The 13,242-nt window shown below is 31.4% G+C and overlaps 1 long non-coding RNA gene across 1 annotated transcript in view; it reads right to left on the bottom strand.

Annotated features, from left to right (window-relative positions):
- Positions 1–6,992, bottom strand: part of LOC127736852 (uncharacterized) — a 34,226-nt gene extending 27,234 nt beyond the window's left edge. Inside the window, exon 1 of the long non-coding RNA XR_007999222.1 lies at positions 6,720–6,992. This is a non-coding gene — a long non-coding RNA (uncharacterized LOC127736852). The remainder of the gene's footprint in view (positions 1–6,719) is intronic.
- Positions 6,993–13,242: the final 6,250 nt, after the last annotated feature.

Below are 13,242 nucleotides of genomic sequence, written 5' to 3'. Positions count from 1 at the left end.
TATCATTGAGTAAAACCGAAATCTAATATATAGTGTGTCACAGTTAGGCTTGCAATTAATAATTGAATAAAAGCAAAGCATGCTCAAAATAATGTTTTGACATTTATAATATTTTTGCAAAAATGCATCAATGAAAAGCATACAACGAATTTAGAGTATAGCAACTTGTCTGAGAAAATTAAGTTTATGGAGTGTTCATGCAATACACCAATATTCGCTGTTCGTAGACTAAAACTAAATTATCTTAATTAAATTTAGTTATACTTTATGTGAAAGCTCGCATCACGTTTTAAAAATTAAAATGTCTGTATTGAATCAGTCGATCAACGTATAATTTTATGGTATCCATAATCATGATAATATTTTTATTTTCTTTTAAGTTAAAGGTATAACTCACATTGAGCTAATTAAGTGAAAAAATCCATCTCGTTAACTAAAATCGAGCTTGATTTCTAATGGTTTATGTTAATGAACATGATGCTAACAATATTTATTAGAATTATTTGATATTAAGACAAAGTGGATTTAAATTCTACATATGCATGATTTGTGGACAATTTTTTACATATTTTTCTGATGAATTTAAAAACTGATGCCTATTTAAGCTTCATAACCAATTGTGATCTATATTCATTTTAACACTGTTTAGATAGAACATTGTTAATTGTCATCAATTTTACAATGTAGCAGTGAGAAAATATACTTTATTTTCGAAAATAGTTATTTCTAAAACTATGACAGAAATTTATTTAATTTGTATATAATTTCATTTATGAAGGGAATACAGTTGTGATAACCCTATAAAGTTCATCTGCAATACTACATATACAAGGAACAGGATTTTGGAATTGGTTCAAGGAAGAATTCAGCATGTTAGGAAAACAATTACACAATGAGGTAAAATATTTCCAAACTCCTTTAATTGAAAATAACACTGACAATATATATACAGGAAACCTGTTATTAGAATCAGTGATTAACTTTGACAGTTCAGTAACAGACCCAAAGTTGTTAGTGCAGGACATGTCAAACACGTTGATAACATCAACCCCAATTTAACACTCATCTGTGAACAGCACTTTTTATAATTCACATAATCTTGATCCCAGTAACTTGGATTTGCAGCAAGAAGTGATTGATTGAAAACAGATGGAAGAATCAATAATCGAAACAATCCAAAACAAACAGGATCAAAGTCTTCCTCGTCCATGTATGCCAAAAACTGTCAATACCTCAACACAGACTGTAAGTGTTTCTACCCAGACAGAAGTACAAGAAAAGAACTTGAAAACCATACACACTTTAATGCACATTGAATTAGAGCTGTTTCAACACAGATCTACAAACCCATAGGTTGCATGCTAAACATGTTGACCCCCCTCCACATAGAGTATTTGACTACCAACCAAAACCAATTAATTATTGGCAGTTACATTTTAACGTGTACCAGCCTCATGGACTTAAAAACACTGAGGTATATACCAACAGAGGAGCAAACATTGATAGACTGGTGGATGTTATGAAAGAGAAAGATGTCAATATACTTAACAATTATCATTCATATTGGTGGAAATGACTTTGATAATGGTGACAGTCTCCAAAGCATAAGGGACAAATACGAAAGTCTATTACTGAATATTAAATGTCACCCACATTGTAAATTACTACTTTCTGGAATTCTACTCAAAAAAGGATTTACTATGCATTAACCGAATAAAATGCTGAAAGACCTATGTGAACAGCTTAACATACAGTCATTTGTCGATCATACAATATCAGAAGAAGATGTAGTATGATTGCCAATGAGACAACTCTCGAAAAGAGACCAAATGACACAGAAATTAACAACTATAGGACATCGTACGGTAAGATATAATGTATATAACAAATACTTTTGTAATACAAATCCCTGAGGCAACTTTTACCATTCAGGATTTTTTTATATTTTTATTTACACATTGTGTAATATGCTTGTCATGTTTATATGTTATTGACAATACTCATCTTATTGATATGAATACAGAAGTTGATGATCTTGTAACATATGGATTTGAGAAATTCAAAGGTCTTAAAATATGTTCTCACAATGTGAATAGATTGGAATGCAAGTTTAACGAGAATAAATACAATCTAATGTCTACTCCAAGTCTCCCAGATATATTGGTCACTGTTAAACTTTTTTTGGGTGAAAATACTTCTGATAGAGGAATAGACATTCCAGGATATATTTTACAAAGGAACGATACACTAACTAATGGTGGGGGTGGCTGGGTTGCCTATTTAACAGAAACCATTATTTTTCTTTAAAAAAACTGATTTTGAAATAAGCAACATTGAAACTATTTGGTTTGAAGTTCAACCTAGCTATAAGAAATCCTTTTTATTGTGCTTTGTATATAGACCACTCAAGTCACTAGTTAATATTGGTTGGATATATTAATTTGAGGATGGGATTAATGTGGCAATGAAATATGATTCTGACGTAATCCTTATGGGAGATTTTAACATAAATGTTTTACAATCCATACAGATGGTTAAATGATCTAGAAACAGTTAATTAAGGAACCAACCCGAGTAACAAATGAATCAAAAACTTTGAATGACCACATATATGTCAACCACTTAAACATGGCCATAGAGGCTCATGTTTCGAAATATTCTATAAATGATCTTTATCCAAAATGTATGACAATACAAGATAAAATGTATGATAAAAAAACATAATCATTTAACAATTACTTATAGAAATGTTAAGACTTTTAGTAAACAACATTTTTCAAAAGATTTAAAAAGTGCACCTTTTCAACAGATTCTATCTGAAAATTGTCTGTATTGAAATGTTTTACAACATTTTTAATAGCCGTTTAACTAATCATGCCCAAATCATGACAAAGAGAGTCAAGAGAGATAGATCGCCAGAATGGTACAATAAAGACAGTTCACATGCTAGAAAAATGAGAGATAAATATAATTCACTTGGAATCTGGGCACAATATAGATTCTTGAGAAACAGAATAAAACATATGCATCTAAACAGAAATATTATAATAATATATATATATCATAAAAGCCTCAAAAGATTCTTAAGCACTATGGAAATGTATCTAATCCGTGATAACCACATGAATTTATTACAATTGGAGACCATAAAACTACAGAATGATCATAAAGAAATTGCTAATTCATTCAATAATTATTTTACCTCATGTGTTGAAATATTACGGCATAGCAGGGCATCAAGCAATTCTAATTTCAATTCTCTGAAAAACTATGTACAAATGAAATTTTCGCAAAAAGGCACAAAATTCATCATTCCCCCAGTAAAAGTAACAAACTATTTGATGAAATAGACAAATTAAATGTAAAGACCTCTTCTGGTTCTGACAATATTGGTATAACGAATTTAAAACTGAGTGCTTCTTTTATAGCATCTTTCTTAACATCTATTTTTAATCGAATGATTGAAACATATGTTTATCCATGTGTTTTTAAAAATGCCAAGGTTGCTCCTATTTTTAAATCAGGTAAAGAAAATTAGCTGGCAATTACGGACCAATATCTGTGCTGCCAACATTATCAAAATTAATAGACAGACATGTATTTAAACATCTGTATGATTATGTGACTAAGTTTCACATTTTACACCCTTCCCAGTCTGGTTTTAGACCTAACCGTTCATGTCAAACTGCCCTCATTAATATCATTGATAAATGGCTACATGAAATGAATAATTGAAATATTAATTTGGCAGTTCTCCTATATTTTAAAAAAGCTTTTGATGTTGCTGATGATGAGATTGTATGCACAAAACTTGAAATGTGTGGCTTCTAAGACAATACTGTTGATTTTTAAAATCATATCTAAAAGAAGAAACACAGCAAGTCCATATCAGTTCTCAAATTCTGATAAAAAAATTTATGAATTCAAGTGTTCCACGGGGCTCAATATTTGGTCCCATTTTGTTTGTCTTGTACATAAATTATCTTCCATTATATATTAAAAACTGCTATACAGTACAGAGATGATAAAACTATGCATACATCAGGAAAGAGTATTGCTGATCAATTAGAATAACAAGATGATCTCCAATGTGTTGAAAATGGTGTCATGAATATAATATGTTCATAAATTCTGACAAAATTAATTGTATTGTTATAGGTACAAGACAAGGACTGCTTTTCCACCAAGCAGAACCAATTCTAACTTTTGCGAATGGTATTCTTTAAAAATCAACAATTGAAATACTTTTAGGTGTTAGAATTGACTCTAATCTATCATGGACAGGCCATGTTAATTACTTATGTTCATCAATATCATCTCGGCTCTATTTACTCTCTAAGATTAAGAATTTTCTAAATATTGAGTCAAGAAAATAACTTTATAATGGTTATAGTCTTCCACTGATTATTCTTGTATTGTATGGAGTGGTTGTTCTAAAAATGAACTCGTACGAATAATAGAATTGCAAAAAGGGCTGCAAGACTAATTTTATAAGCTGATCCACTTTCAGCATGGGCATCAGCATCACTGTTTAATAAGCTTGAGCGGAAGACAGTAGAGAACAGAATTTCATACCATCAGTCTGTGTTGTTGCTTAAATGTCTTAAGTATAAAGCCCCTGTATATTGAACTGAAAAAATTAGAGAAATGCCAAAAATAAACCATTACTGTCGGAGGAATACATATAACAAAAAAATCCAAAAGCTAAAACAGAGCTGTATAAGAAATATTTTATATATTTAGGATCTGTTTTATGGAATAATTTACCAATATCACTGTAAAAATCAACTTCTGGTACATGTTCATTCAAAAAAGATTTTAAAAGTTACTTTTTGGAACATTGAACGTAAAAAAAAACTGTGTAATTTCATAAGCATAATCACTTTTCAAACACTTAATTAAATTTTAAATATTGCTGAGGTAATTTGAATGATGCCAATACTATATGAATTCACTATTTTTACCTGTTTTGAAAATTGTATATATCATAACAAAAATTTATTAGATTTTTCTTATCTTATCTCTGGTTTGTTTTGTAATTCTTTATCTGCTATATTTCAATGTTTTTCATGAGGATTATTTTGAAATTCTTTGTTTGTTATATTTCAATGTTTTCATGAGGGTAGTCGTGATGGTGTTCCAATATAGTGCAAAATGCAAGAACTTATTTTTGATGTCATTCAACTGAAACAAAAGCTACTAACTTTACAAATAATCACAATTATCAACGATACCTGATTTATGACTTATATCTGTATCACAGATGACCACACACATGTTCTAATTGTCAAAGCCCTGTCTGGTTCTTTTTATATCGATTGTGATACTTATAATCGAATTGGTACTTGCCATTAGTTACACAACGGGTGCCATATGTGAATCAGGATTTTCCCATTCAAATCATCTGAAATCCCCGCGTTTTGTTTTTTTTTTTTTATTTTTTTTTTATTTGGTTTGGTTTGCCCCGTCTTCAGAATTATATGTAATGTTTTATACACTTTTTTCGATTTTCGTTTTTGTTTTCAGTCGCGGCGCTGTCGCCTTAGCTTCGATTGCTGATTTTGTATTGTACTTTGGTAACTTCAGCCTCATTTCGTGCATGTCGCGCGTTTCATCTACTTAAGACTTATCAATAGAACTCGAGAAAAAATCATTTAAAAGGCCAAATCAATGACAAAGTTACAGAGGACATCAACGAATATATAATGTTTACAGCATATTACAATTCTGTTGTTACTAGAACACCATTGTAGAGAAGATGAAATCTACCTGTTTGATACTATCTAATTTTGAAAGGAAATAGAACTAAATAAACTTAAGTTTACGAGCATATAAAAAATTCCATATATGATTTTTGACTGAATTGAAAAACTTTTCAACGATTGGATCATTAAAGCGTATAAGACATCGCCCAGTATAATATGACCTAACATTGAAATTGAACACAATTTCCCTATTTATTAAACAACACTAATATGATCTATGTTTTAAGTTAATTTGTAAGATTGTCTTCAGTTATGTCTCATGTTTCGTTTATATAGATATTAATCAGACACTCCTTTTTCTTTGTTCAATGAAAAATGGAATTCCACGACGTACACGGAATATTTTATGTTAGTGTTTTTAATGAATATGTAATCTGGAAGAAAAGGTCATTTAGATAAAGTTTGGTTTAGATATATGCCATTGACAGTTTCAGTTTTAAAAATAAGTGTTCACATAGGAACAAGATAAATAAGAAAAGTTGAATTTCAAATTTAATTGTATTCTACAATACAATTCATATTTAGAATTGGATTTTGATAAGTGGAACTGGTCCACTTTTGGTAGGGAATATTCAAATATAAACTCATGGAAATATTCAGTTCAAGTCAATATGAGTTTTCATACATTTTTTTATGTATTTAACAAAGGCGAATATTGTACGATCAAGAAGACAAATCAATAACACGAGTATGATGTACGGCTTACGTGCACAATCAAAGGAAGAGGCAGCTAAACAGATATATAAATAAACAAATATATAAAAAAAATTTAAATGCAACTTGTGATACAAGCCTGAATCGTCCTATATCCAATCTCTTGAGGAAACATATATTTTATGAAGATGTAAAACTGAACAAGCAAGACTGTCATTGATATAATTATGGAATAGATTCTAGAGTAACAACAACATGAACAAGCATTGATGAGTATACCATAATTTAAAAATAACTTACCCTATACTTTCAACGATTCATTCTATTGAGAAATAAATTTCCAGAGATAAGTTCTCCTTAGAAGAAACAAACACACATATCTTCTGCTAATCATTTTGAAATGTACTATTTTGATATGTTCTACACCAACAGTGATTCGCGATCCTTCACACACATCAGAAATTTTGAAAAGATCTCCATTTGAATCAGGTGGTATTTGATGTGTATGCTATTTATATATAAATTTTTTAAGTAACATGAACACAACATTTTAAAAAATCTATTTAAATAAGTTTGTAGTGCAATATAACCGACTACATGTTTCAAAGTTGTTGGTGCACCGAAGCGTTTAAAATACAATAAATGTTGAAGATAGGCCAGCGTAAACTGAAACGTTGAAAAAATCCTAGTAACAATAGACTTGTTACATAGTACATACATGTAAGTCAATACACTGAAACTACTTTGCAAAAATAAAATATCCTTTTACAGTAAGAATCGCATAAATACGTTGAATTATAACTTAAAAAATAGAATGTACGTAATACATAAAGCATTTCAAAGGATAAAAAACAATTCAGAAAATATGTGAATGTGAACATTTGTTTTGCTATATGAAGGGTAACCGTCAAACCAAAGTATTAATTATTTTATGGTAAATTGCAGCAAATTGATAGCACACAAAAAACCAGCAAATTGGTCCAATGTCTATTTTCCTGGAGTTGTTTTCAACTGAAAGTCAACACAACACCCCCTTTCTGGTATTTCTAACTGAAAATCGTTATCAACATTGACGATTTATTTTTAAGTAAAATCATCAAAAAGTTTTTACTTCTTTAACTTTGAAAAACTTCAGAAAAACGTGCTTTATACATTATTGCTCACAACACACATACAAATCAACCATACTGAGTTTCTTAAAAAATCTCACAACGTATATGTAGGACTCTAAAGTGCGATGGTGACGCTAAAGTACGATGGTCACGCTAAAGTGCGATAGTCTGCGCTAAAGTGTGATGCCTCCATACGCTAAAGTCCGATGGTCCGCGAAAGTATATTTTTTATGTCATTTATGAAACCTTCCTGGAAAAGACCATGTATGATTGAAATGTTATTGAACAACTAATGCTTAATCCTATCACAATCGTATAAGGGAGCTACCATTTGATTTTTATGGGGGGGGGGGGGGGGGGCTAGGATGAAAAATTTTGTCCTGCCTTTTTTATTTTTCCCTCTATTCGGTCCTGCCTTTTTATTTTTCACTCTATTTGGTCCTGCCTTTTTTTTTTAGTTTATCCTGACTTTTTTTTTTACATAAATTGTCATCCTGCCTTTTTTTTTTTGGCAAATAATCTCATCCTGCCTTTTTTTTTACTCAAAATGATCTAACTTAAAATAGTCTTAGTGAATAACATATTTTCAAAAACTGAATATTTCAATACAAAATGCTATCTTCGTAATTTTTTTCTATACTAGCGATTAAAGGTTTACCAAGGTTATGCGTTGAATAGATTTGAATATCTTTGTTTACAAGATCATTGTCCAGATTGTTGACTTTCAAATAAAAATAATTATATTTTATTTCATTCAATCTTTAAATAAAATGTAGTACATAAGGTTACTATATTAACGTTGCACTGCATAATAGAACTTTAATAAGATAAGTTAAATTTAAAATTAAAAAACAAAATTAGAAAATGTCATACGGTGGTAGAGAGTCAATTTGACAAGATTTCTGTATAGTTAGAATGCAAAAAAAAATAGATCAAGGATTTGCATTGTAAATAAGATTTAAAAGGTTTTAAAATGTCTTTTTAAAAGAAAATCATTGTCAAGCTTGTTGACTGAAATGTATTATATGTGTTTAGCACACTATTAAAATAATACATGGAAGTGTAATGGTATGTTATTTGGGTCTTATATTTTAGCAAAACAAGGTTTTATTGTTATAAGGACATATATGTTTTGTAATTTTTAAAATATTCAATTGATCTTATTTAAAAGGTTTTTTTTTCTCTCTACATTGGCAGTATTCGACATGTCACAGTTTGTCCTTTTTGTTATATCAAAAATGCACTAAACACCAAATCTTTAACAAGACAAAATAAATTTAGTTTAAATTTTTCTATGAGACAACGAAATGTTCTAACGCAGTTTAAAGCCAATTTGACACGGATTCAAAAACAAAAATTGATGTATATAAGAAACTCGAATTTCATTCATTGTTCATTACAGGAAAAGTTGTCATCATAATTTTCATACAGGAAGATATTCCAAAAGCACACGTTTTAAGCATATCTGGCGTTTCATTAGACCGTGTTTTTCTTCCCTATTTGAATTGTTTTACACTTATCATTTAAGGGTGTGTTATAGCTTACTGTTCGGTGTGAGTCAAGGCTCCATGTTGAAGGCCGTACTTTGACCTACAATTGTAACTGTTTATTTATTGTGACTTGCATAGTTTTTTCGTTTGAATTGTTTTACATTTGTCAGTTCGAGGCATTAAATAGCTAGCTATTCGGTATAGGTATTTCTCATTGTTGAAGGCCTTACGATGACCTATAATTGTTAATTTCTGTGTCATGAGGCCTCTTGCGGATATATATAGTTGTCCCATCTTTTTATTGTTATATTATGACCATGGCCAGTGTTCTTCAAAAGGCCTTTGTCAGGTACAATGTGACACATGTTTCCGTAATGGCTTTAATCTAAGATGACACATGTTCCTGAACTAGCTTTTATTCTGTATACTTAATAAGATGACTTATGTTCCTGGAATAGCTTTAAAGGTTACATGTATATTTTGGAGAACAACTGTTCCCTGAATGTCTTTCATCAGTAATGATTGACACGTGTTCCCGGTAGCGCAAATATCAGACAGTGCGGGCTGGTACAACTTCTCCGACGAGTTGACAGTCCGTCACGTCCGTCACTACTAGACAGTAAGGGCTGGTAAAATTTGTCCTCCAAGTGAAACAATATGTCACTACCAGACAGTGCGGCCTGGTACAACTTGTCCTCCGAGTTGGACAATATGTCACTTCCAGACAGTGCGGGTTGGTACAGCCTGTACCCAGTACAAAGTGTCCTCCGATATTATAGCTCTATTTGCACTTAATATTACCACCGTATCTGTTGATTAATGAACATTGACAGCTCATTGACAGTCAACTGACATCCCCGAGTGCCGTTTCTCATTCTCTTATATATACCCGTGGTCGAATACATTATTTCCTTAGGAGGGGTGTTCTCCAAATCATCGGTTCCCCTTACGAAGCATAGAGAATCCATTACGAACAACTCTATAACCTTCGACCCGGCCACTAAATTTCCCGCCAAACGTCCAAATCTGCATAACGCTTTCTCAAGCGTTAATCATGTATTGCTACAATAAGATTCTTCTTATTTGTAACTATAGCCATCAATAAATATTACACATCTATCAAATGTCACAGAAATATGCATTGTTAAATACTGATTCATGATAAACCCGGATTTAAAAAGCAAATAAAATCACTTAAAGGCAGTGATATGTACATTATTTCTTACATTTGATTCATAATTTTGACATTAGACATTTGTGAAACCACTTAATAATTGTCATTTTATTTTAGGCATAGAGACACAACATTAACAGATGCAGCAGATATTTGATGTATATTTCTTAAATTTATTTCTATCAGAGGTTTTCAAATCGAATAAAATACAAATGAAATAGAAATGGATAGTGTCACGATGCTATGTTTTTACTTTGAACTGTTTTTTTTTATTGCCTTCTTGGTCCCTTCTCGGTGGGGCCACTACGATACTTAATTGATAGGCGGTGCCGCTGGGGTTCTGTTGCCCCACCCTTTTCATATAATTTAGATTTAAAAAAATGTATACCTTTTCATATATTGCGTCTGTAAAAACGTTAACTTTTCCCAAATTGTCTGGGTTTCGTAGTGTGTAATGTAAGAGTGGAATATCAAAGTGTCAAATTGTTGATAAAAACACAGCCGGAAACACCAAGAACGATGACAGACGAAGAGGTTATGGGAACTTTATTGACCTTATCATATATTTTTGATAGTTTTCCCGACCTCTTCACATAGTTTAAAGCTTGAAAAGGTGACCTATTCCAGCGGCACGTGCTATCACCGGTATATAGGAAGTCCCCCCCCCCCCCCCGAGGGTCCCTGTCCTACATGAAGAAACTGCAAAACGGATGCTGCATCTTCCTCTCAACTTGCACCAATACAAGTATGTACCAACCAATGAAAGTCAAGGAGAGGTCTAAAGAAATGTGAACGAATGAATAAAACAGTTGAAAGGCAATTGCAAATATTTCATCCAATGAAAAATAAGGGAGAGATAATTGTTAAAATCAATAATTCAACAATTAAAATAAGGGAACGGTAACTGTTAATTATTCTATTCTTCTAATATTTTGGTCCTATTTTTTCTATTCTGTATATGTTTGCCTATTAATCTCTTTTCTGTAAGCCCCATTCGTTGTCGCCTATTGACCCATTTGTTTCTGTATTTGAAGGATTTATTTTGACTAAGATATTTCCAAGGTGAATGGATTAATCTCCCTTGAAAGTTATTATAAAGAAAGTATACTGAATATCATATTAATACCCTTTGTACATGTCATTGGGTTTTGCATTCATGAAATCAAATTGTCTCTCACTTGAAGATGCCAAAAAATGTTATCTTTGTTGTACTGTCCATTGAATGCAATACCATTGTAAAGCAGCGAACTGCTATGACCTTTGTATTACAGTTGTGTCGCAAAAATTTAATACCATTATAGGCATAGAGAATTCCAACCTTCACCCACCCTTGAGGAAACTTAATGCCTAATTTTATATACATGTAACAAAAACATATTCAAGTTTTGCAATAAACTGCGTCTCAAAGCATTTCAATAAAAAGTAACTAGTCAACGTATAACATCAAGATCTGTGATAGTGAGAGTGGCTAGGGCGTTGGCTGTCATTCATCTTAATTCAGTAGAACTGAGTTATGTACCTTGATAATTATGCTTATCAAATGACACTGGATAATGTGTTAGTTTTTTACATCCTGTAGGATTTTAATTTGTGGAATAGCATTGATTCTTACTTATAAATGCTGTCATATATGAAAAGCAATGGTATTGTCAATTGGAAGATGTACGATTTGTTAAACAGGTAACTACTACAAATGTTTTGTATGACAATTATATAACAAACTTATAGATTTTGAATAGAGCGTATGAGAAAGAGACAGCAACCAACAACAACATAAGTGGCCGTAAAGATAAAAAAAAAATAATAAGTGGCCAGAGAGCTTGTTACGGACTTTTTATATCTCAAACTTACTAGAAGTGGGTTACTTATTGTGATATAAACTATAGAGAGCTATAAATTCAATAGAATATTTAAACGCCTTCCAAATATATCTCTTCAGTTGCATACAATATACATGGTATATTTATCAATAATATTTTTTTTACTTTTACCAGGCTTCGGAGAAGACATTTTCGAAGGAAAAACTAATAAAAAAAGCACAAAAGTTTACCTTCTAGCTCATCTAGCTGAAAAGCATCATGTCAGGCATTGCCATTACTTAAAACAATTAAATATCTTCTGCGAAACAATTTCGACATGTAAACGAATTTTTTTACAAATCCTTAAATTAGGTTATTTACAGTTTCATGAAAATTACGGCAATATGTTTTTTACTTTAAAATTTAAACTGAATTAAAAATGTAATCATATTTTAATAGTTCACAGCATACATTACGCGAAAAGAAAAGAAAACAGATATTTAAACCCTCAAATATCAGCAACAGTACGACATGTCAGAGTATCAATATAGAGTATCGAAACACACACGGAACCGTACGGACTTCAGTAATGAGAAAGAAAAAAAACAATACCGCGTACAGTATGTTATTTAAGGCCTCGACATGAAAATTATGAAACAATTCAATTGAGAAAACTGGCGACTTAATTAATAACAAAACAATTATTCAAATTTTTCCATAAACTGTGCCTCATTACAGGGGCGGATCCCGCCATTTTGAATGACATCAAGATATTTAAAATTTATAGTGGCTGGGGAGTGAGCTGTCACATGATGCATCTCCATTCCGTATAACTGAGTTATGTCCCCTGATAATTATGCTTATCAAATGGCACCAAATAATGTGTTAGTTTTGTACATCTTGTAGGATTTTAATTTGTGAAATAGCATTGACTCTTACTTATAAATGCTGTCATATCTGAAAATCAATGGTATTGTCAATTGAGAGATGTATAATTTGTTAAACCGGTAACTAGTACAGCTGTTTTGTGTGGCAATTGTAACAACATTATTCAAAGATGGTGAATTCACAAGTTTCACAGAGACAGCAACCAACGACACAAGAAACCAGAAAGCATGTCTGGGACAGTTTACAACTCAAACCTACTAGAAGTGGGTTACTTTTTTGACAAGAAAGTTTAAGAAGCTGCAAATTATTCGATAGAATATTTAAACGCCCTCCAAATATATCTCTTCAGTGTGAGTTATG

Source organism: Mytilus californianus, unplaced genomic scaffold, assembly GCF_021869535.1.
Source record: "Mytilus californianus isolate M0D057914Y unplaced genomic scaffold, xbMytCali1.0.p SCAF_38, whole genome shotgun sequence".
NCBI lineage: Eukaryota > Metazoa > Mollusca > Bivalvia > Mytilida > Mytilidae > Mytilus > Mytilus californianus.
This window is presented reverse-complemented; position numbering and strand designations above follow the sequence as displayed.